A 23852-nucleotide genomic window follows, 5' to 3' on the forward strand; every position below is an offset into this window, starting at 1 on the left:
AAAAGAAGAAGTCTGGGTGTTGCTTGGTTCTAAGTTATTTATTACGCCTTTGTTAGAAGATGCAAGGAATTTGGATGCCAGAACAATACTGATAAAATACGAAAAGGTAAATGACATCCACAAAAACATGGAGCGTCATTGTGGTGCAGTGGTTAGAGTGTTAGATTAAGACCTGGGAGACCAAGGTTCAACTCTCCACTTGGCAAGTATTTATGGATATATATTAAGTCTCACACTTATATGGAATGGGCCAACTGAATTCTAAGTGTGGAAAAATGAGCAACTGACAGGAGCGATAATTTACAATTTCATCCATCCCATATCCATTCCATGCCAATCACTGGCATGGAAGAATGGCAGCTTACCACCGTTTTTTTTAACAACAATCATGCACTTCATGAAAAGAAATTCAGCACAGTTATACAGTGGTACCTCTGGTTAAGAACTTAATTCGTTCCGGAGGCCTGTTCTTAACCTGAAACTGTTCTTAACCTGAAGCACCACTTTAGCTAATGGAGCCTTCCGCTCCCACCGTGCCATTTTCTCATCCTGAGGTAAAGTTCTCAACCCGAGGTATTACTTCTGAGTTAACAGAGTCTGTAACCCAAAGTGTCTGTAACCCGTGGTACCACTGTAATATGGTGACTCTCATAAAATGTGTGTGTGTTTGTTTACAAAAGCACCAATTCTACAGCATTTGTGGGTGAATGCTTATTGATGATTTCAGCTGGCTGTGCATACATATAAATTAGCTGAGATTCCTAAGTTGCAAGGGGCTGGAATGGATGACCCTTGGGGTCCCTTCCAACTCTACAGTTCTATGATTCCACGATTGCTTGTGCAACACCACATGCCTCTCTATATGAAAAGAATCACTAAGTTTCCACCCCGAACGTTCTGCCCAGACACTGAGGTCCAGCTCCGAGGGCCTTCTGGCACTTCCCTCACTGCAAGAAGTGAGGTTACAGGGAACCAGGCAGAGGGCCTTCTCGGTAGTGGCGCCCGCCCTGTGGAATGCCCTCACATCAGATGTCAAGGAAATAAACAACTACCTGACTTTTAGAAGATATCTGAAGGCAGCCCTGTTACGGGAGGTTTTTAATGTTTGATGTTTTATTGTGCTTTTAATTCTGTTGGGAGCTGCCCAGAGTGCCTGGGGAAACCCAGCCAGATGGGCGAGGTATAAATAATATATTATTATTATTATTATTATTATTATTATTATTATTATTAATTAGTGAAAAGGCACTAACATTGGTGCCTTTCTGGAACAGTGCATGAATGATCAACTACGCTATTACATTATAATGGGCCGGTCGGATGTGGCGTCAAGAGTGCCATTCCAGATCGAGGGACAAATATCCACTCAAGCCATGAAGCTTAAGAGTGTCCTTCTGCCCTAGCTACTATCTCTCAGCCTAACCTACCTCACAGGGTGGTTGTTGTTGTTGTTGAGTGGAGGCACTTGTGTTGCCTTGAGGGCCATGTAGGGTGGCATCCAGTCCCGAAGCTTTTCACTCTTGGGTGGAGGTCTGGGATAAGCTTCCTCTTTGACCACAAGAGTCTGTAGTGCCAGGAATTGCGCCCTCCTAATTGTCTCTCCCAAGGCACCTCTTGCTTTTGTTTTCTACCAGTTGCTGGGAATCGTGAGTGTCCCACTTCCCATAGATAACCGGTTGGTAGATCCTGAACTAGGTGGATCATTGGCCTGATCCATCAGCGCTCTTCTTATGTCCTTCCTGATTTCAGTGCAAGCCGTGTTGTACAGAATCTGCCCTCTGTTGCACAACCCCACCGTAGGTCCCCATTGCTAGGTGTGACACCCAAGCGTGATTGAACATTAGAAGCTCACCTTTATATGCAGAGAGTAAGTGCGCTCAGCAGACCCTGGGTATGTTTAATGGACTGGGCGAAACCAGCAAAAAGCCATTAATCTTGAGCACAAAACATGACCCACTTAACTTCTTACCAAGGTTAGGGGCTCACGCGGCGAAAGGGTAAGTGTTTGTATTCCGAGTGCCCAGAGGCATCTCGGGCTGAAACATTGTCCTTGTACATTTCATCAACGCATGTGTTGACAGCAGACATTCTTCACCCTTGAAGCAGGTGATACGGTTTTACAAGCATATTTATGCAACTCTGCCTACCCTGCATGGATTGAAAACCAAGAGGTTGGGTAGGTTTTTGTTTTGGTTATAGGTTTACAATAAAGAACATAACTATCAAAGTGTTATGTGTTATCTAAGATGAAAGTGTACTCCCTGCAAGTTGCCATTTATGAATCTCTTCTGAAACATCCCATGGCGATTAAGAAAAACTCAAATTTTTGCAAAGCAATTTCCCTTAATAGAATGCATTTAGTATGTTATTTACACTAATAACAGGAATTTTTAATGCACGCTTTTCACCTAGTAGATACATCTTTGTACACATTACTTGACTGGAGAGATTGCATGCAAAATGGATAATTAGGAGAAATTAGCACTAAAATGCTGATAAATCTTTGTGAGAAGTTTTTTTTAAAAAGTGTGGAGAACAGAAGATGGGGAAAATTAGAAGCGGAGAGAAATGAAAATGGACTAATTTGCCCATACTCAGCGACCAATGAATTGCAGTGTGAAAGCTGGCAAAGAAAAATGAAATTCAGGGAATGAGGGAATGAAGAGAGTGGAATGCCCTGCTTGCAGGGAATAGCTGGTTATAACCCCTGAATACCCCCACTTTTTTCTGGAGCTCACCTTTATATATGCTGCAGAGCATTTGACTTCTGCTGTAAGCTGATAAACAGATTTACAGCCGTCGTGACTAATTCCACATTAAATTGCTAATAGTGTTTCAAGGTTACCTGCCTGGGAAACTTTGGAGGCTCTGTATAATTAGCGTGCGCTAGAGACCACCTTTGAGAAATGGACATAGGGCAAAAGTATTTAATTCATCTGGGGAACTACAGGTTTCAAAGCAATGTGGGAAATAAAAAATGACCTGTGTACACAAGCCTTCCCCTGTTTATTCCACAGAAGTTTCTGCTTTTGTTCGGGCTGCTTTAACTGATCTAATCACCATGAATGATTAACTCAAAGCTTTGGTATGACACCTGCAACAACACCAGTACTTCACTGCACAGTGATATATAAATGTAATTGTGGTAATTTGCTTTCCGTGTAAGGTTACCAAATGACTTTTAAAAAAGCAGCAGCCTGGCTCATGCGCTTTTAACAACATCTTGGCCTGCAGACATCGTCAGTATGTTCTGTGTCCGAAAAAGCCTCGCCTGCAGATAGGTGGCAATTTATGGATCACCAAAAAGAGGAAATGCAAGATTTAGTCTAGATGCACATCTCAGCCTGCGTACCAGATGGAGCTGGTAGACAGATGCTATGGCACAGAATTAACCTCCACCTCCATGGACAGCTGTGAGTCCAAAATGACTCCCAGGCTGCACACCTGGTCCATTCATGACCACAGAGTTCTCCTAGATATTACCATGTCCAGCCCCTGGGTCTCAGGTTTGGGCTCTGAAGTCTCAGGGTCTGGAATACTCCTGAACTGGCAACCCTACATGAGACATTTTGCACGCAATCCAACAGGTAACCCAACATGCTTTGCGGACCATTGGCACAAGACGGACTTCAGGGCGATGATGGTGGTGATACGCTAGCAGCGTTAATGCCGTCTTTAATTTCCCCTTCCTCTAAGCTAATTGAATCAATCATGGATTTAATAATGCAATTCCAGGGAGGGCATCATAGCAGCTGCCCTAATTGCACAGATCTAAAAGGGCTGACATTCAGTCAGCAAACCCAAAATCTGCCTCATCTGGAAAAGCATCTAACGGCACCTTAAAAAACAACAACAGAGCAATCCTTTATATAAAACAAAAGAAGTAAAAGAGGAAAGAGCAATCTCTAGGTATTAACCTAAGTGTGCAGTTTGGCTCTGCTGCATCTTAACTTTAAACCTTTGTCAAAACAAATTTGCTCAAATGCTGCTCTATTAGCCTGCTGGGGAATATATTACGGCAGCATTTCATGGGATTATTCCAGACTTAAAGCTGGTGAATGAGAGAAGGGTCAAGCTCTTTTATCTATCACATTTATACCCCACCTTTCATCCAGGGAGCTCAAGAAGGCATACATGGTCCTTCCCCATTTTATCCTCAAAATAACCATGTCAGGTAGAGGTTAGGCTGAGAGTCTATGACCGGACCAAGGTCACTCAGTGAGCTTCATGGCTGATCAGGAATTTAAACCCGATCTTTCCCAGATCCTAAACCACCACTCTAACCATACCAACTCTCTGCTTTCAGTGTGAAGAGTGTGGTAAATGGGAGTAATTATTTCCGTATGAGAGAAACTGGCAACAAAATAAATTCTCGCCTCCTAACACAAAACTCCTCTTCAGCCTTCTAGCTTGTCAACCACCCAACTGTGTTTTCCTCCACCAGATCATTTCATTCCCTCCCTCTAAGAATATGCTTCCCCCCCCAATGGCCGCACAATACTCTAGCTACCAAGTCTTCTCAGTGGTTATTGGACTGTATTGGGGGCGGGGGGAGTCCCTGTGTTTGTGTGTGTATATATAACATTGATCATCTATAGCCATTATTGATAAGCCTGACAGGCTGTGGTTCTCTCTCTCTCTCTCTCTCCCTCTCTCTCTCTCTCGGTTTCTTAAGAATGCTGGTCACGTGGCCTTATTTCTCAGTGGCCAAATATCAGCTGCATATCTGCCAATACCCAGGAAATTATTCAGTTTACATTTAATGGCAGTCCTATATAACTGATATTTTTCTGAAACAATAAATGAACCAAAACACAGCCATCCATGGGAATTCCTTCTCCAAGTTTGGCAGTACAGTTCTCCAGCCAAGTGATGGGTACAGAAATGCTTGTATCAATCAATGCATGTATTTGTGAAAAGAACTTAGAAAGGCACATTATATTAGGGGGAAAGTATTGCGAGAAATTGGCACTAAACTGCTGGTGAATTTTAATGAGGACTTTAAAAAAATGAACAAATTTTCAAACTGATCTGGAAATGTGGAGAACCAAATTTAAGATAGGGAAAATGAGGGTGTGAGGGGAAACCAAAACTGACAGATTTGCTCATCCCTACTCAGCGCTCAGCACCTGAGTTGATGATTAGAGGAGGGAATTCCTAAAATATTCTGTACCGTGTGGACTCACATTGGCTCATAGCAATTTTTCCAAAGGCAAATCCTTCTGTGTCTCAAGCGGCTCATAATCCAAGTAATTAAATGGTTTGGGGCAGAGAAGATGCCAAATGAAACAAAAACGACAGTGTATGGACAAAGTATCTCTTTAACCCACGACATGCCAGTCTCGGGCGTCCAGTCATCCGTTCCATGGCCGTTTGCTGAAGAAGAGGTGCTTCTGGTGGTCTTAGCCAGTCAGGGGCTCTGAAGACAGTCCAGGTGTTACAGTGATGGTGTGTCTGGAATCCTGCTGCCAGTTGATGCGTCCTCAGAAAATGAACCAGATGCTCCACAGATCAAGGACCTTGAGGAGCAGGCAGGGAACTGGTGCTCCACATCCCCTAGAGGGGTACCCAGGTGAGATATCTCCTGCAGAACCCTTGGAACTGTCAAAGGAGGAAGTGGAGCCATCCTTCAGTCGTCCAACTCCTTGGCCAGCAGCAGCGTGGCTTAGCAAAGCAGTGTCGCCGCTGCAGCATCCCCTGATGCATTCAGTGCGATGCGAAAGCCATGTTTGCACACCTCCCCAATCTCTCCATCCAGATTGAGGCATAACCAGGAAGGATGGGCAAAGCTGTCGGTTCCAGTTTCTCTCCGTTCCTCATTTATCCATTCAGTTCTCCACTTTTCTGCATCAGTTTGTCGACTTTTTTTAAAGTCTTCATCAGCATCTGAGTGTTCATTTCTTTTATTATGGACACATTTTGCGCGGACGTGCAATTCTCCCTGACATTTTTTTTAAAAATATATTTTTTATTGAAAGTTTAAATTTCCCCCCATTTTCCCTCCCTTCCCCCACCCTCTCACACAACCCCCACCCCCACAACTTCCCTTAGTTCCAGGCTTTGGTTTCTCTGTGAATGCTATTCTCTGCATGTTGCAAAGTTGTATAGATCCTTAAATTGTTTAACTGATTATTGTCAATAAAAAGTTTGTGAATGTTTATTCAAAACCTGCCAAGGAGTCTAATTCACTTTGTTGCCTCTTCAAATACTTTGTAAAGGGTTCCCATTCATCTTTAAAATCACAGTTATCTTTGTCCCGTAGCTTATGTGTCAATTTTGCCAGTTCTGCATAGTCCATCAGTTTTTCTTGCCTTGATTCTTTAGTTGGAATTTCTTCAGTCTTCCATCCTTGTGCTATTAGGACTCTTGCTGCCGTTGTCACATACATGAAGATGTTTTTCAGCTTTTTTGGCAGGTCTTTCCCTACAATCCCTAACAAAAATGCTTCAGGTTTTTAAACAAATGTTAGATGGAACATTTTCTTCAATTCGTTATATATCATTTCCCAATTTTTTAAAATTACATTACAATCCCACCACATATGATAAAATGTCCCCTCCGTTTTCTAACACTTCCAACATATATTTGAACTAGTTTTGTACATTTTCCCTAACTGCACTGGTGTCGTGTACCATCCGTACATCATCTTCATATAATTCTCCTTCAACAGGGAACAGTCTGTAAATTTTAAATCAGTTTTCCATCCCCCTGACATTTTGTATGCTGTTTTCACTAATGTGTACGTTTATATGCACGCTTCATCCCTAGCGTGTGCATTTTTGGACAGTCCTGCGCCGCAAAATTCAGAGAAATTCCAGTTTCGAAGGATGGCTGTGTTTTGTTTCAGAGAAGCAAGTTTAGGGAGGGCCACCTTTGAACACGAACGGAAGTGAATTTCTCCCTAATTCCTAATATCAATGTTCAATAGCGCATTCCAGCAAGGCAAAAGCACTTGAGAGGGGCTGCAGAGTAAGGCCACTGCCACTTGGGGAGGGGCAGCATGTCTTGGGCACAATCTTGGCTCACAAGGGTCAGGTAGGAAGGTGAGACTCCCCACGCTTGCCCTAGATTGAGCCTTGCTGCAACTCCAGCTCATAGTCTTAGGAGCACTTTATTATGAATTCAGATGCGATGCTGCCGCCAGAGCGCACACTATTTGCTGTATCAAAAGTTCTGCTCGTCAAATAACTCCCGGCACATTAACTGTTTTAAATGACTCTGCGGATGGAAACATTTCATAATGGCTTTAATTACCAGTCTGGTTCAGTGTTTGGAACCGGTTAGTTGAACAGAAATGCACAAGGAAGGCTGCAGATCTAAACATTAAATCTAGCTTCGTTTCAGCGTAGGATAAAACTCCGTTTGCCTGGGGTGCGTCAAATCTCAATAAAAACTATAATTCACGTGATGGAAGTTAGCAGGGTTGACTTGTGTGGGAGATGATGCTTTGGAGACAGTTTAATGTTTAACTCCAGAACGAGGCAGGAATTAATTCAGAAGAGACCACCCATCCCATCCTGATTACTGGGATTTTTGCAAAAGCGAGGCTTTGTCCTCAAGCCCAGTGCCCCAGGCAATTGCTTACCCCTAAATCCAATGGAGGCAGTGAGAGATTTTACTTTCTTGGGCTCCATGATCACTGCAGATGGTGACAGCAGCCACGAAATTAAAAGACGCCTGCTTCTTGGGAGAAAAGCAATGACAAACCTAGAGAGCATCTTAAAAAGCAGAGACATCACCTTGCCAACAAAGGTACGTATAGTTAAAGCTATGGTTTCCCCAGTAGTGATGTATGGAAGTGAGAGCTGGACCATAAAGAAGGCTGATCGCTGAAGAATTGATGCTTCTGAATTATGGTGCTGGAGGAGACTCTTGAGAGTCCCATGGACTGCCAGAAGATCAAACCTATCCATTCTGAAGGAAATCAGCCCTGAGTGCTCACTGGAAGGACAGATCCTGAAGCTGAGACTCCAATACTTTGGCCACCTCATGAGAAGAGAAGACTCCCTGGAAAAGACCCTGATGTTGGGAAAGATGGAGGGCACAAGGAGAAGGGGACGACAGAGGACGAGATGGTTGGATAGTGTCTTCGAAGCTACAAACATGAGTCTGACCAAACTGTGGGAGGCAGTGGAAGACAGGAATGCCTGGCGTGCTCTGGTCCATGGGGTCACGAAGAGTCGGACATGACTAAACAACAACAAATCCGACCCTCCTATGGTTTTGCTCTAGAGTGGCTTTAAAGCAGAGTTTATTCCAGACCTGCTTCTGCCCGTGTTCTTTATGGGCTGCCTCCTTAATGTCACATTTGTGACGTGCCGAATCAATTACAGGAGGGGAGTTGTAAGTGGCTTGGGAAGGGGAAACAAATCATGAGGACGCAGATAAATTCTCTTCGATGTTATCAATTAACGTGGGAAGATTAAGTCATTGATCACAGGAAGAAAGCAACTGAAAATAAGATTCGACGCAAATAGCCTGTAACTTTCAATAGTTCTGGCATAGATTTTCTTGCTGGGTGTACCAGTTACTAGGGCACAGAGCTTGTGGCCCTCTGAAAGGTGTTGGACTTTCAGAAATGGAAATTCCCACAATTTGCATGTTCATCCAAAGTCAGGAATGGAAAGCAAGCAAGATATATAAGCAGCATTAGCTATCAATCCACAAACATTAGGTAAATAGCGACATTCTTTTCTGCTTTGTTATTTGCTATTCCCCTTTCACTGAAATTAATTACATAAGTGTCAAATGGAGCAGATAGAGTGGCAAACAGGATTAGTTCTGGCAGAAGCTAAACTGCAGTGGAACAGAAATGGTGTTGATTGTGACAAACCCAGGATGGGATAGAATTTACTGCCTCCTTGCATCCCTTGTTGGACCACAACTCCCCTAATCTCTTACCATAATCTATATGGAGAACCACAGTTTCCTCATAGGAGACCCTTATTCCCCTCACAGCGTAGAGGTGGACTCAGGGGAGCACAGCTGGTTTGTCCACACAAGGGGTGTCACAGCAGTGACTTAGAACAGAAGGCAGAAGCTGGGGGGCACCAAATTTTTGGCATTGCCCATGGCAATTTGAAAGCCCAAAGCCCACCACCGCACAGATCTATAATTCCCAAAGGGTTTAACAATCAGGCTCTCTTCCCAAGGAAGTATGGGAACTGTTGCTCTCTGTGAGGGGAATTAGGGTCTCTTAACAGCTCTCAACACCTTAACAAACTAGAGTTCCAAGGATTATTTCTCGTGAATCATGACTGTTTAAAGTAGTGTGCTAATGTTTTAGTGTATTGGGTAGATGGGGCCTGAGTGTGTGAAAGAGCGTTAGAGGAAGCACCAGGAGGAGGAGGAGGCGGAGCCACCAGTCATCGAAGCTGTGCATCTGCCACGTTTGGCTCCGCCCCTGTGTCAGGGAACGTGCTGAGGTGGGCTACACTGAGGAAGAATGGTTGAAGCCACCCCCTTCTCCTGATCCTGAATCTTCCCAGGAGTAGGAGGACAGTATAGATTTGGAACTGTGGTTTGCAGAGGGGCATAGTTCAGAAGGCAGAAGCTGGGAAATACTGGAGGGGGAACAGCTAGGAGAAGAAGCACCGGGAGAGAGAGAGTTAACAGGTTCACAGTCTCTGGATAGTATCCGCCCCCCCTTCCCCAAAGTCACGGAGAGCTCAGAAAGTGTCAGAACAGAAAGCGCAGAAGCTACAAGCTCAGATTACAGGACGTAGGAGTGACGTAGATTAATAGGAATGGAGGAGGGGTAAACCTTAATTGGGAGCACCGCCATTCTAAAGAGATGTGTTCTGTTGTCTCTTGCTGTGATTATTAAATATTCTAAGTGGTAAGAAGACTCCTTTCCCATTGCTCTTGCAATGTGGTGCCTCTGGACCTTGTAGGGAACATTTCCTTTCCCTGGAAACCTGATATCGCAGTCCTGGCAAAGGCACACATCAGGTGGATGGCTGGTGCTTGGAAAGTGGAAAGCGGGAGTTCAAAAACTTTTGAGTTGCTATCATGCTGCAGTGGAGTTGCTGGCTATCGATTGCCCTTGCCTGTTGAAACATGAATGGGGTTCGATTGGGGAAGCAAACTGCCAGGCAACTGCAAAGCCAATGGGCTGTGAAATGCTGACCTCGCAACAACGGAGACTTTGATTGTATAGGTTCTTCCTCATTAAAGGAGACGGGAATTTTGTTTTGTCTCCTTGTTCAAGAAAGGCAATGCCATTTCTGGCTCGGTCATTAATTGTCAGCAGTGGTAGGCATTCAACCTTTGCTGACGGTGACAACCGGGAGATGCCATTATTACAAAAAATGGTATTTCGATGAACCTGCTGTGAGCTGGTTCATGGAGAAACCAAACTCCTCTTCCTATGGCAAGAATGTTAATAGAGCCGTATTTCACTCTGAGTACCCCGAGGCACCGTTCCGAGTGCGAAGCTTGGCACCATTGATTTTTCCATTCTGCAAAGATCCCCTTTTGAATGGTTTGTAATTTACAGAAGCTAAAGGGTCAGTTCAGAGGCTTTCCCTTCCTGCAGCTGCGCCTCTATCTGCCCATAGCAAAGTTTCATTAAACTCACTGCACTAACAAGAGAGGTACTTGCGATATTTATCTCTCTTGCCTATTAAGAGCAGAACTCCTAAATTTTGAACATTATAACGACGGGCAAATTTCCATCTCTTGTTTCAGTTCCCCACATTTCTGCATCACGTTGCAGTTTTTTTAAAAGTTCTTATGTAAATTGTCAGCATTTTAGTGCAATTTTCTCCTAGTGTACAATTTTTGTTTGCAAAAGGGGGTGGGAGGAGGTTATTGGTTTGTCAGGGTTTCTCCTTTTTTTAATGTATTTTTACCTTGCATTTTTATGTTTTGAACCATCCTGAGACCTATGGATGAAGGGCATTCATTGGCAATAAAAGTTGGGGTCCTGGCTAGATCCAATTGGCACTCAGTGTATGCAACACGTTGTTTTATGAGAGCTTTGGCCTGTTCGTATCCCATGCTGAGTAGAAAACCTGGGGAGAAGCCCAGGGTTGAGATTTTAGAGGTGTTACTAAAACAGGCTCTCCCATTTCAGCCTAACTCTGGACTTGGTGGCATAGGAAGGGGAGTGCGGTGGGTGCGGGTTGCCCCAGGTGTCGTCACTGAGGGGGAGTGACAAAATGTCAAAAATATGACACTTTTTTTGAAAAAATAATATTATTTTAAACGAGTTTAATAACTTCGTCTGACAATTAATTGACCTCAACAAATCAACATAATACGTATTGAAACTTTTTAGTTCAGTCAACAAATGCAACAAAACGCGGCTGAACTCGATGCTGTGTAGTGGAGAATGGATAGATAAGGAAGGGGAGGGGTGTTTCTTTCCGCCAAAGTCTGTCTCTGCAGTTTGTACTCGAGTGGGACATCTTTTTCCTTCTTCTAATACAGGGGTCACCAACCTAAGGCCCATGGGCCGGAAGCGGCCCGTGGAGGTCATTTGACCGGCCCACGAGCCGCCCGCGAACTGAGCCGCCTGCTCGCACACTGTGCTAAACCGGTGCAGAGACTCTCTTACACTGTGCCGGAAATCATGTCTGCACACACGCAGACTCCAAAAATGGCATCTGTGCACACACAGATGCCGAAAATCGCAGGCACATACATGATCTGGCCCACAGAGGGATCTCCATGGGACAGATCCGGCCCAGACAAGATAAACCTTGCTGACCCCTGTTCTAATAATTTCTATGTGTGTGGGGGGGGGGGGGGGGACAAGAAATTTTCCACACCGGGTACCACCTGACCTTGCTACGCCACTGTCTGGGCTTTGACCACCGGCACGCATGCCTCTGTTGCCTGCCTCTGCTCTTGCTTCACGCCAACAGGTAAAAGGTGCCGGTGAATTCACTTTGCACAAGGAGAGCATTGTGGCTTGAAAGAACCAGAGTTCAGGGGCTTCCAGGTGGTCTGTTTGCTTAAGCATTCATCCTGTTGCGTTTGTAGGGAAATTATGCAACGTTGCATCGTAGCAAGTGTTACCTCACACCTTCCGGTGCATTCCGCAGTCACTTTCCTAAAAATGCATTTTTCTGTGTCTGAAGCAGGTTTGTTGTGCAAAAACCTCCCAGTCAACTATAATTGGACAGCGTGAGTTTGCCAGCATGTGACTGCCGTTGTTTTCGGGTGGGATTCACATTGGAAGCACCCATAGGAAATACAGGCGGTTTTTCCTCAGTTGCCTGAAGGTCAGTTCATGGTCGTGTGAGGCATTCAGCTCAGGAATCATTAGCAATCACTCCTCTAGACTCTCCCTAATTCCCCCCACCCTTTTTTTGCACATGAACTGTTATTCTGAGCGACGCTACAATTTTCGCTTAGAAAATGGAGAGTAAATTATTTTTTGCTTCCCTTTAGGGGAAACTGCTCAGTCAGCAACATTTGTAAAGTGTTCAGCGGGAGCCCTTTAATGCTCCTTGAACATTACTGCACTGCTGTTTGAAACACACCCTGTCTAGAGATTTTTTTGTTTTTATTTTTGCTTTTAAAGGGGGGGGGGCTGTAGCATTAAAGGCAGTTGCAGGGGGTTGAAGTGAGTTGCCTCATTGGAAAGAATGGAACAGCAAACTTTGCAATTGAGGAGAAAAAGCAATAATAATGGATGCATGCAGGTTTAATTGGCTAAAGAAGAATTGCTAAAACATCTCTTGGGAGCCAAAGACTCCAGATGGTTGTAAAATCACCCAGAAGTTCCCTAACGTTCAGTAACAGAATTGGAATGAAAAATGATTATTACGTCACACTCCCTTCTCCAAAGACCCGAAGTTGTTATATGTATGTGTACAACTGCAACTTTTAGGCAGCTAGTCTCTGTTCAGACGTAACAGGAAACCAATAGTTTTGCCCCAGCAAATGAATGAGCCTGCCCGAGTCTTGGGCTTGCATATTTCTCTCCTTGCTTTCTTCCTCTTTCACACACTGGAGGAAAAGATTGGAAGCGTCCACTTTAAACTACCTACAGCACAGCTTTCCAAACCGTGTGTCATGACACGTTAGTGCAGGGGTCAGCAAACTTTTTCAGCAGGGGGCCGGTCCACTGTCCCTTAGACCTTGTGGGGGGCCAGAATATATTTTGGAGGGGGGGGGAATGAACGAATTCCTATGCCCCACAAATAACCCAGAGATACATTTTAAATAAAAGCACACATTCTACTCATGTAAAAACACCAGGCAGGCCCCACAAATAATCCAGAGATGCATTTTAAATAAAAGGATACATTATACTCATGTAAAAACACGCTGATTCACGGGCCGGATTTAGAAGGCGATTGGGCTGGATCTGGCTCCCGAGCCTTAGTTTGCCTACCCATGCGTTAGTGTGTCAGTTGCAGTGTGTAAGTGTCTCTCGTGAACACTCCCCACGCTCTTCCCGGGGCTGGAAAGGGGTTAGTTTAACCTCCGGTTTGCTAGTAAAACTGAATTACTGTGTCGCAAAATGACGCATGTCTAAAAAGTGTGTCACCATCACAAAAAGCCACCAACATGGAAAGCTCTGGCCTACAGGATACCATATATCTGAACTTGGTGCTTTGTAAACCATGGTTAAACCCAAGATATGAAACCTGGAGCAGCCAACACAGTGCCTTCCTGATGTTGTTGGACTCCAACTCCCACCAGCCCCAGCCAGCATGGCCAACAGCCAAGAATGATGGGAACTGTAGTCCAGCAATAGCTGGAGGGCCATAGATTTCTCATTCCTGGTTTAAACAAACCATAGTTCCTTGGATTCTGACACTACGGTCAATAGTGGCTAGCTTAAAAGTGGGAGCTTTAATTTTGTTATCTGGAGTCAAAGAGGCAGAAAGGGACATGACCCAGAGGTTCACCTTGGGCCATACATTATTTCTCAGTCTAATCTACCTCAAAGGGTTGTTGTGAAGATAAAAAGGAGGGGAAAACCTCATTGTTCACCATTCTGAGCCTATTGAAGGAGGATGGGATGTGAGCATAATAAATAATGATGATGCCCTGGCTAGAAGGCAGAGCTTTGAACTGGAAAATCCTCTGTTTGGTGGGGGAAATCCTTCCCCACCACACTCAGTAATTCATTAAATGCTTTTCACTTATCTATAGCAATAAATCATTAGTCTACAATCTCACCAATTTTCTTTCCCTCTGCCTGCATTATTTATTTTAATTTTCTTTCAGTAGATTTATAGCTATTTTTTTTCCTGCCCAGAAAAGACAACCGCCCGACATACAGTAGAAACATTTAAGATGCCGTAACAAAAACAAGTAGCATTAGCAACAAGCTGTTTGTAACCAAATAAAAGAAGTAAGCGATCACAGGCCCAGAACCTGCTAGAAAATGATAGGTACCTTCTTAACTGTCCATTAAAAAGCAAGCAAAGATGACACCTGGTGGATCTCTCCTCGAAAGTGTTCTACAATCTTGGGGTCACCACAAAAAAGACCCCATCTCCTCTGCCCATCTACCCTGCCACTCATGATGATGGGACTCTGAGCAGGATTCCTGAAGATCAGGAACTTTTATATGGAGAAAGGTGGTTGTTGAGGTTTCCTGGGCTTAAGGCAGCTATAGGGATTGTAAAGAAGTTTAATTCAGTTTGCATTTTAAGTAGAACGTTCATAATTCACACTTTCCCAAAAGGACAAAACAAGCGAAAAACAGCCATACTTTGAAGCTTGCACTTTGCTACCTATTGCACGCTTCAGTTGTGTGTAAGTGGGGAGATGACTGTATGGTATACAAGTTGAGATCTCCAGTGTTGAGTTACAATGGCTATGTAGCCAAAATAGGGCTGCCAAGACAATAGGGAGTGTTGCATCCTTGAAGGTGGAGACCCTAGATTTCTGCAAGTAGGAAAAAAATAGTGGGGAAACCTAAGGGGGCTACTTTTCTCCTGGGAAAAAAAAAGAAATAGTGCAATGAGGGCTGAGAATTCTCAATGACCACAGAATGCTGGGTGTCTGTTGTGGGGAGGTGGAAGAAAACCACCCTGGAATGGAGTATCCCGAAAAAAAGGCATGGCTGGCTGGTGCCTTAAACAGGATGCAATATTAAGGAAGTTTCGACAGCAGGCAAGTTTCCTTGAAAGACGGTTTGGCTTGTGATCTTGTTCTGTCTGCTGGGGTGAACTTGCACAGCTTACATGATTTATGTAATTAATTAACGTAAATTAGATCAGTTACATTGTCGTTAACATTATTCCACCCCATTTCTATACCATTCCATATGCTTAAAACAGACTTCAATGGCAGTTCTGAGCACAATTCAAAGTGTTGGTGCTGACCTTGAAAGCCCTAAATGGCCTCGGTCCAATATACCTGAAGGAGCGTCTCCACCTCCATCATTCTGCCCAGACACTGAGGTCCAGCGCCGAGGGCCTTCTGGCAGTTCCCTCACTGTGAGAAGCCAAGTTACAGGGAACCCGGCAGAGGGCCTTCTCAGTAGTGACGTCTGCCCTGTGGAATGCCCTCCCACCAGATATCAAAGAGAACAACAACGACCAAACTTTTAGAAGACATCTAAAGGCAGCCCTGTTTAGGGAAGCTTTTAATGTTTAATAGGTTATTGTATTTTAGTGTTTTGTTGGAAGCCGCCCAGAGTGGCTGGGGAAACCCAGCCGGATGGGTGGGGTATAAATAAATTATTATTATTATTATTATTATTATTATTATTATTATTATTATTCAGTCTTAGTCATCAGTGATGGGACACCATCCTCTGCCACATCTAATGGCCACAGGCAGGCATTCGGAGTGCAGGACTGGCCACATGGCATGCTGTTCTCCCATATTTTGCTTTTCTGCCCCCCCCCCCAGCCTCTACCAACTGAGGCAATCACCTCACTCTGCCTAACAGTGATGCCAGCCCTGGTATAAACTGGTATAAAGCCTTCCTTTCCTTTTCTTCTTTTCCCTACGGGACCGCCTCTCCTGGTAGGTGCCACAGAGGACCTTACGGTCTTCAAACAAAAACATCTTGGAGGTCCCGGGCCACAGGGAGGTTAGGCTGGCCTCAACCAGAGCCACGGCTTTTTCGGCTGTGGCCCCGATCTGGTGAAACACTCTGTCACAAGAGACTAGGGCCCTGCGGGACTTGACATCTTTCCGCAGGACCTGCAAGACAGGCCAAGGCACAGTCCTTTGGTAATCCTCACAGAACTCTAGCCCAATGGTTGCCATTAATTTGATTTTGAATTGATTTTAGAATGAATTGATTTTAGAATGCTGTGTTACTTTTATTGTTGTTAGCCGCTCTGAGCCCGGCTTCGGCTGGGGAGGGCGGGATACAAATTATTATATTTATTTATTTATTTATTTATTTATTTATTTATTTATTATTATTAGTGAGCCATTTGTTTTATCTATTTACTTCTAAAGAAAATACCATACTTTCCCGTATATTAGATGAGGGTTTTTTACTCCAAAAGAAAGTAAAAAATGGGGGGGGGGGTGTCATCTTATACATGGGTAGTGCAGAGGGGGGGGGATGGGCGATTGGTTGCATCCATGAGCAGGATCTAGTGATTGGGTGGGTGAATGGTGTCTGCTGCAAGGGCTGCTTTGGACTGGCTGCTGCTTTGTCAATTTGGCTTGCGTCGCTTGCGATTGTGGGCGTTTGCCAGTTGGGTGACTGATATTCGGTTTGGCATTCAGCCCCCCGAAAAAAGCTCAACAACTCTGGTCAATTCCCTCAACAACTCTGTGCCATCTCCCCCCATTTTCTTGAATTTGAGGCCCCCCCCCAAAATAGGAAGCGTCTTATACACGGAAGCGTCTTATAGACGGGAAAGTACCGCACTTATATACAGGGCTTTTTTTCAGCTGGAACTTGGCAGAATGCAGTTCTGGCACCTCTCAGGTAGGCACCATTGCCATTCTAAGAGAACAAGAGGGGTGTTCACAGTGAGTTCTGACACCTTTTTCTAGAAAAACAGCACTGAATACACACACACACAGAGAGACAGGTGTGATGTTGCTTCTCTAGTTTTGAGAAGGCAACAGACATTTAAGCGCTTGCGCTCGTCGAATAGATCAGGTCCAGGAAAAGAGAGTAAGTTCTAGCATAATGGCAACAAAGAGTCACTTCTGGAAAAAAACAAATGGTTGCAAGTTCCCTCAGTTCAAATTGCATGCAGATTCCCAATTTTTGCTTTGGTCCCCACCCCTGCACTCCCAATCACTTTAATGATTCACATTTCATTTCCCCCATCTGGAGACTTTCAGCCGTATAAACAGTTTTACCTGTCTTTCCTAACTCTCCTTCTGTTTCCTCAGGTCACAACAGATTTGACTTCTAGAGAAATGCTTCTAGAGAAATGCTTTTCAGAGGTAAGTGATACATGGAATAATCTTTTGTACAATGTTGTTCTTTTCCATTAAAGTACAGTGGTACCTCGGGTTACATACACTTCAGGTTACAGACTCCGCTAACCCAGAAATAGTACCTCGGGTTAAGAGCTTTGCTTCAGGATGAGAACAGAAATCGTGCTCTGGCGGCGCGGCAGCAGCAGGAGGCCCCATTAGCTAAAGTGGTGCTTCAGGTTAAGAACAGTTTCAGGTTAAGAACAGACCTCCGGAATGAATTAAGTACATAACCAGAGGTACCACTGTACTGAATCCACCAGATCATCACTTACACCCAGTGCTGTTTTTCTCAAAAGAGAGGTGCCAGAGCTCACCATTCATTTATTGAATTTATATACCGCCCTAGACCTGGAGGTCTCAGGGAGGTTCACAAAGAAGATTACAGTATATAATAACAAAATAAAAACAATAATGCAATAACACCCCCCGAAAAAGAGCCACCTTTTAAAGGGTATAGGATGTTGACAGTGCTGGATTTACGTATAAGCTAAACAAGCTATAGCTTAGGGCCCCACTCTCTTGTGGACCCTCAAAAAATTTAAAGGAAAAAAACAACTGGATGTACATTTCCAAAATATAAGATAAAAAAATAAAAAATAAAACCTACATACAGCAACAGTGTTTTGGGTTGTGTAGGCTCCTATGATGTAAGTAATGGGCCCCACCTGCTTGCCTGCTCCCTAAAATATCACTGGTTTGCTATTATTATTTCATGTTATAGCAAGTTTCTAGAGACTAGATTATGAGCCTTTGTAAATTGTGTTTCTAAAGGAACTTTTGTTATTGCCAAATGCCAATGTGTTTGCATTATTAAATTTGTTATGAATAAAAAAATCATTTTAAGTTAGAGCTTAAATTTTTTTTCACTATTAATATACTTCTTATTTGTTTTTCACTATTAATATACTTCTTAACTGTATTTCAGTTCAACAATTACTTTGATAAAATACATATGTGCAAATGGCTTTAGATACCTATTAGGTCCATAAATTACCATATACCATATATTCAACACAAAAAAACAGCTACAATTTGTTGTTGACAAAGGACAGCTGGACATATAAAGGGCCCCATTACCTTCAGTAGCTTAGGGCGTCATCAAACCTAAATCTAGCCCTGGTTGTTGATCAGGTCAAGGGAAGGCCTGGTTGAAAAGGAACATTTTTGCCTGGCGCCTAAAGGTGTACCGTGAACTCTTCCCTTGTTATCGGAGCTGTGGACAAATCATTATCTAGTTCTGTATTGACTGGCAACAGCTCTCCAGGGCAGGCTTCCTCAACCTCGGCCCTCCAGATGTTTTGAGACTTCAATTCCCATCATCCCTGACCACTGGTCCTGCTAGCTAGGGATCATGGGAGTTGTAGGCCAAAAACATCTGGAGGGCAGAGTTTGAGGAAGCCTGCTCCAGGGTTTCAGGCAGGGTTCTCTCCCAACTTTACCTGGAGATGCTGAGAACTCAACCTGGGACTCCTTGCAGGCAAGGCAGATGCTCCAACACTGAGCTATGGCCCTTTCTATCAAAATTCTCCAACCTATTTGTGAGTGGAGAAATTGGGGGTGCCATTTCACTGAACTACTCCAGGGGAAGGAGAAACTCTCCAGCACTTTCTCAAAGATGGAGGCTCACCATTAGCAGTGCCAGTTATTGCTGTTTTTTTTCTAAAAAAAACCCTAACATTTGTTTTCGCTGCCACTTCAGTGAAGGAGAGAATCAGCAACCGCGTTGGCAGCCTGGCAGCTATTTTACTTCCTCCACAAACTCCCCAAACCTTGCATCATTTTGGGGGTATCGTTTGCGTGAAATGGTCACCACCACAAAACATGGTGGAGAATATTCTGCCCAGTGACCACCTTTTTTCTGGAGTGGGGAGGGGGGAGAGGGAGAAAACTTTATCTCCATAAAAAGGCCTCTGAGAAATGTTGAATTAGATCTACTTGCAACTCAGGGAGGGGGACCTCCAACTTTTGTGGGCTCCCCCCAGCCCCCAGCAAGCTATTAATTTATTTAACAAATTTTATATTTTGCTTGATTGTAATAAAACCTCTAAGCACCTTACAAAACTATTAACAAAAAAAATGACCTATGAATGATGGGAGTGGGAGGGCTACACATTTCTCCTCCCTGCCGTAATCAATAAAACACATTGATAAATTGTATGTTAAATGGTTATTCACTGCTGAATGTATAAAGCACATTCAGAGACCCTTGTGCACGTTAATGTATTGTGCAATACGATAAGCTGCAATCCCATGCCTGCAAAAATGGCAGTAAGGATGGAAAGATCTGCCCATTTTGGTTCACTAGGTTTCTCATTTTTCCAATTTTAAATTCAGTTCTCTGCATGTTGCAGCCCTTTGTGATTATATATATATATGTATATATATATGATAAAAATTCATCAGCCTTTTAGTGTGAATTTTCCATATTAAACACACTTTTTTATGCAGTTTTGACCAATGTACCCATTTTTGGCAAGCAACCTTCCTTAATAGAATGACTCTTGTAGGTTATTTTCACTAATATATTCATCTGTTATGCACACCTTCCTTTGATATATGCATTTTTGTAAACGGCTGGGAAACTGCATTGCAAATTCGGATATGAGCGAATTTTGAAGGATAGCTGTGTTTTGGTTCATAAATAGTTTCGGAAAGTGTGGATTTGATGGGTTCGGCTTGAAATGCGTTTTCAATCAAATTTCTCCTGCATCCCTAACTTGGGAGTAAACCCCATTGAAGGCAATGTGATTAACATCTGGCTAGGCATGCATAAAATTTTGCTGTATATTGTCATCCTGCATCTAAGCAGCATCCAAACCCTGGCCATCCTGGGATCTCTGAGAAGCTAAGGGCATCGAGGAATTGGGCATCATCTTCTGATTCTCATCCCAATGCCCACAGTTCATAGGTGTGCTGCCTCTGAACATGAAAGTCTTATCTGGGTACCATGTTCCTCTTAGACCATGAATCCATTTAACTCCTGGTCATCCATTGCTACCTCTTAAAGGAATTAACGACACGTGTTGAGTGTGCACTGTGTGATTATGAGTGGGTAGATAAGGACATAGAAAGTTGCCTTATACTATGCCAGGCAGTGGATCTCTCTAGCTCCATCATTGCCTACACCAGCTGGCAAAAGATCTGCCTATGTGGTCCAGCTGAAGATTGAAGCTGGGACCTCTTGCATGCAACACAAATGCCCTACCACTGAGCTAATCGCTCCCTCTTCTCCAAATGAAAGGAACATAAGAAAGTGCCTTATACTCAGACCATTCGTCCACCTGGTTCAATATTCTCTATACAGGCTGGCAAGGTTTCTCGGGGGTTTCTAGATTACTTTCTCCACCTTACCTGGAGATGCCAGGGATTCAATCTGACACCATCTGCAAGCAAGGCTGCAGCTCTAACCACAGGTGCATTGCAACTAAACTTGTGGTTCCACAGGACTATACAAAATGTCACCAGATTCTGTGGAATCAACTCAGTAAATCTGGACTAGGGGAAATTAACATATTCCTTTGCAACAGATGAGGAGAAGGTCCATTGAGATTCAGATTATCACCCTTTCTACTTTCTCATTGTTACTTTCACTGTTGCAGTGGAATAACTTTAATGTCTGACTTTTTCTTTTTCTGCAGTTTAATGGGTTTTGTCAGACCGGGCTATATACAAAGTCCCATTTGAAAGGGAAACCTTTTCTTATTTCTCCGTCACAGGAGAAAAGCTATTAAAAACTTCCTTATAACCACTTAATTAAAAAAAAGAAACTGGTTATACACACAGTATATGAGAAGAAATAGCTATAAGCCCTTGATGGTGTAGTTTCTCACTACAATTACTTCTTGAGAGAATCCATCTGCAATCGTGTGAATATTTACTTTGGAATAAGCTTTGCAGAAAACAGAGGCATTTGTATTCCAATAAACAGACACAGACTCAGGCTGTAAAGCTCATGAGAAGTTTTAAATAGCATTCCCTTCACAAAAATAGATTCGAAAGACTAACGTTATTGTTATATTTAATGCTCCTTGCTGAATTTTGGCAGCAAAAACAAATACATTTGTGTAACAGGAATAAATACAGATCATTCACTTTCATTGTGTTGAGACTTTAACAGTGTGATTTTCTCTATACATTTTTTAAAAAATGGCTATGTGTGGTTTTAAAAGATGAACATATTTCAAGCAGTAAGATGTTCTTTTTTAAAAAAGAAATCCTCATGTTGGTCTCTTTAGTGATGTAATGATGAATTAATATCATGAATTCATAATAAAATAATTCAAAATGGGTTCTATAGTTTCAGAGTTAGAGACACACAGACACACACCCCAAATCATTGAGGCTGAGATATTGTGGCAGGCCTACTTTTAGAATCCAAACTCTTATCTTCTCTGCAACTCCCGCTTCATTGAAAAGAAACAGATTCTTTGCTCCATTACAAACTTTACATCCCACCATGACCCACTCTCTGTCAAAACACTGGTAATGCCATTTCTGAACATCTGCTTCAGTACACAAACATGCATTTGCTTGAAGTATCCTTTGCATGAAAGCTTATAACAAAATTCACCTGCAACACACACCCTCAGGTAGAACAAACTGGAAACTGATCACAGGCACTGTAGTCAAATACAGAATCTCATTCTCCATCAAAGGAGCCATTCCCGGATATTGACAAATGGAACTCAGCGATTGCCTGTTTTTCAGTGGGAAAGTCCTTGTACAGTCTCGGAGCTTCAGTGCCAATCCATACACACAGTTTTGTCTCACAGTCAACGGCTTTTGCTATTTGCAAAATGCAATGTACAGGTGAGCAGAGCTAGCAGGCTACAAAGCAACCCTTTTCTCTAGGAAACAACTGGGGGAAAATAAGAGTTACCAACCTCTCAGAACTTGTTCAGTCCAGGAGTACCAAGCAGCGAGCTCTTCCCTGCGACGCGTCGACGAGATACAGAATCTTTGAGCATCCTTGCATAGCGGTGAAATTCCTCCAGCTGATCCAAGAAACCCCAGAGGACCAATGAGAGATTCCCCTTCTCCTCTTGACACCAGCCCACGTCTGGAAGCTGCCTCCCCACTCCCTTTGTTGCCACAAAGCAGCCAGGTTTTCCCAGTTGCTAACTAATTGCAGGAAACCGTCTCTGCTGCAATATCAGAATCGCTTGCTGCATTGGGCTCGCGGTGGATCGAGCAGGGCTGATCTTCCGAGCGACACCTGCTTGTGTCAAGCCAGAGGGGCTCTCCCTCCTCCTCCTCCTCTTCTCTTCGGCACAATTCACCTCCTGGGGGGCTGCGTGTTCCTGATCATCACATCCACGCCACTGTCCAGGGCTTTGCTGTCTGCAGTCCCTTGCTTGCCCTAGCCAGAGGCTGTGCAAACAGCCCATTGAGGGGAAAGGAGCTAGATGCACAGCACTGAGGACCAGATAAGAAAGATGGGGAGATTTTTTAGTTTTGCATCAGCCCAATGGCATCACCGTGGTACCATTTGAAAAAGACCCTTTGCCTGCTTTATACCTTTATCCCTCTCCCCCACCCCCTTATAATTTGCATGCAGAGCCAGAAAGCCCAATTTTCCAGCACTTCCCCCCACCACACATCATAACAAGCAATAGAGAGCAAAGGAGGAGGGTTAAGTCTTGTAATGCATTGTATTTTGAGTGAAGAGGAGGAATTAGAAGTTATTTCTTTGTCCAGGCTTGTGCGGTGAACGAGTACAGGAGTGGAAGGGTCAGCAGGAGAAAGCACATCAGACAAAATTGAAATTGAAATCCAGGGACCAGATTACCATTTTGCACTCTTTAATACATGTTTGAAAGCTGGCGACTTGTCCCTTGAAGCAGCAGCGGCGGGTCCCTGATCCAGAGCCTGCTTTTAACAGCCGCTGTGAATCATGTAGCATCTATTGTGGATTTACACTGCAATTCTATGCATATGTGTTTTTTTCTTGTAAGTCCCTCTGTGTTCATTCCTATTAAGCATGTTTAGGATAGCAGCTTTATTGTCCAAGGGCCCCTCCAGACTGGTGTCTTGTGCAACGTGTCACGGACACAATCATGGTGCATTCATGCCGGAGTTAAATGGGAATATTCGCACATTATTTCGCTTTATTTGTTGGCTCTGTATGCTTCCCCAATGTTGCCGCAACATTGCCACCATTGCCATCTGGAAGGGCAGTCTTGTACTATATTGCAAAAAACCAGCAACCCAGTACAAAATTGTGGCATAAAAAGTTACAGGATTTCAGCAGGATGTTATGGAACATGCACTGATCGAAAACCCAGCAGTGTGTCCACCCCAAAATTTTTGCAGGAACAAACTGCAATAGTGTGATGACAGATACCATCATGAGCACAAATATTCATGGATGCACAGTAGAAAGGATACCTAGAAGGTCCCTAGCTTGAATAATAAACTCTGTTTTGTCCTCCCCACTTCCTTGAGTGGGGAGAAGATCCAGAACCACCTTTTGGCAT

At 43.6% G+C, this 23852-nt stretch overlaps 1 protein-coding gene across 1 annotated transcript in view; it reads right to left on the reverse strand.

Moving 5' to 3' along the window:
* CTXND1 (cortexin domain containing 1) overlaps positions 1-22594 on the reverse strand; it is a 38301-nt gene extending 15707 nt beyond the window's left edge. The window contains exon 1 of the mRNA XM_080980615.1: positions 22260-22594. The gene's annotated coding sequence lies outside the window, so the exon portion shown is untranslated. The remainder of the gene's footprint in view (positions 1-22259) is intronic.
* Positions 22595-23852: the final 1258 nt, after the last annotated feature.

Source organism: Podarcis pityusensis (assembly GCF_964106645.2).
Source record: "Podarcis pityusensis genome assembly, chromosome: 14".
Classification (NCBI taxonomy): Eukaryota; Metazoa; Chordata; class Lepidosauria; order Squamata; family Lacertidae; genus Podarcis; species Podarcis pityusensis.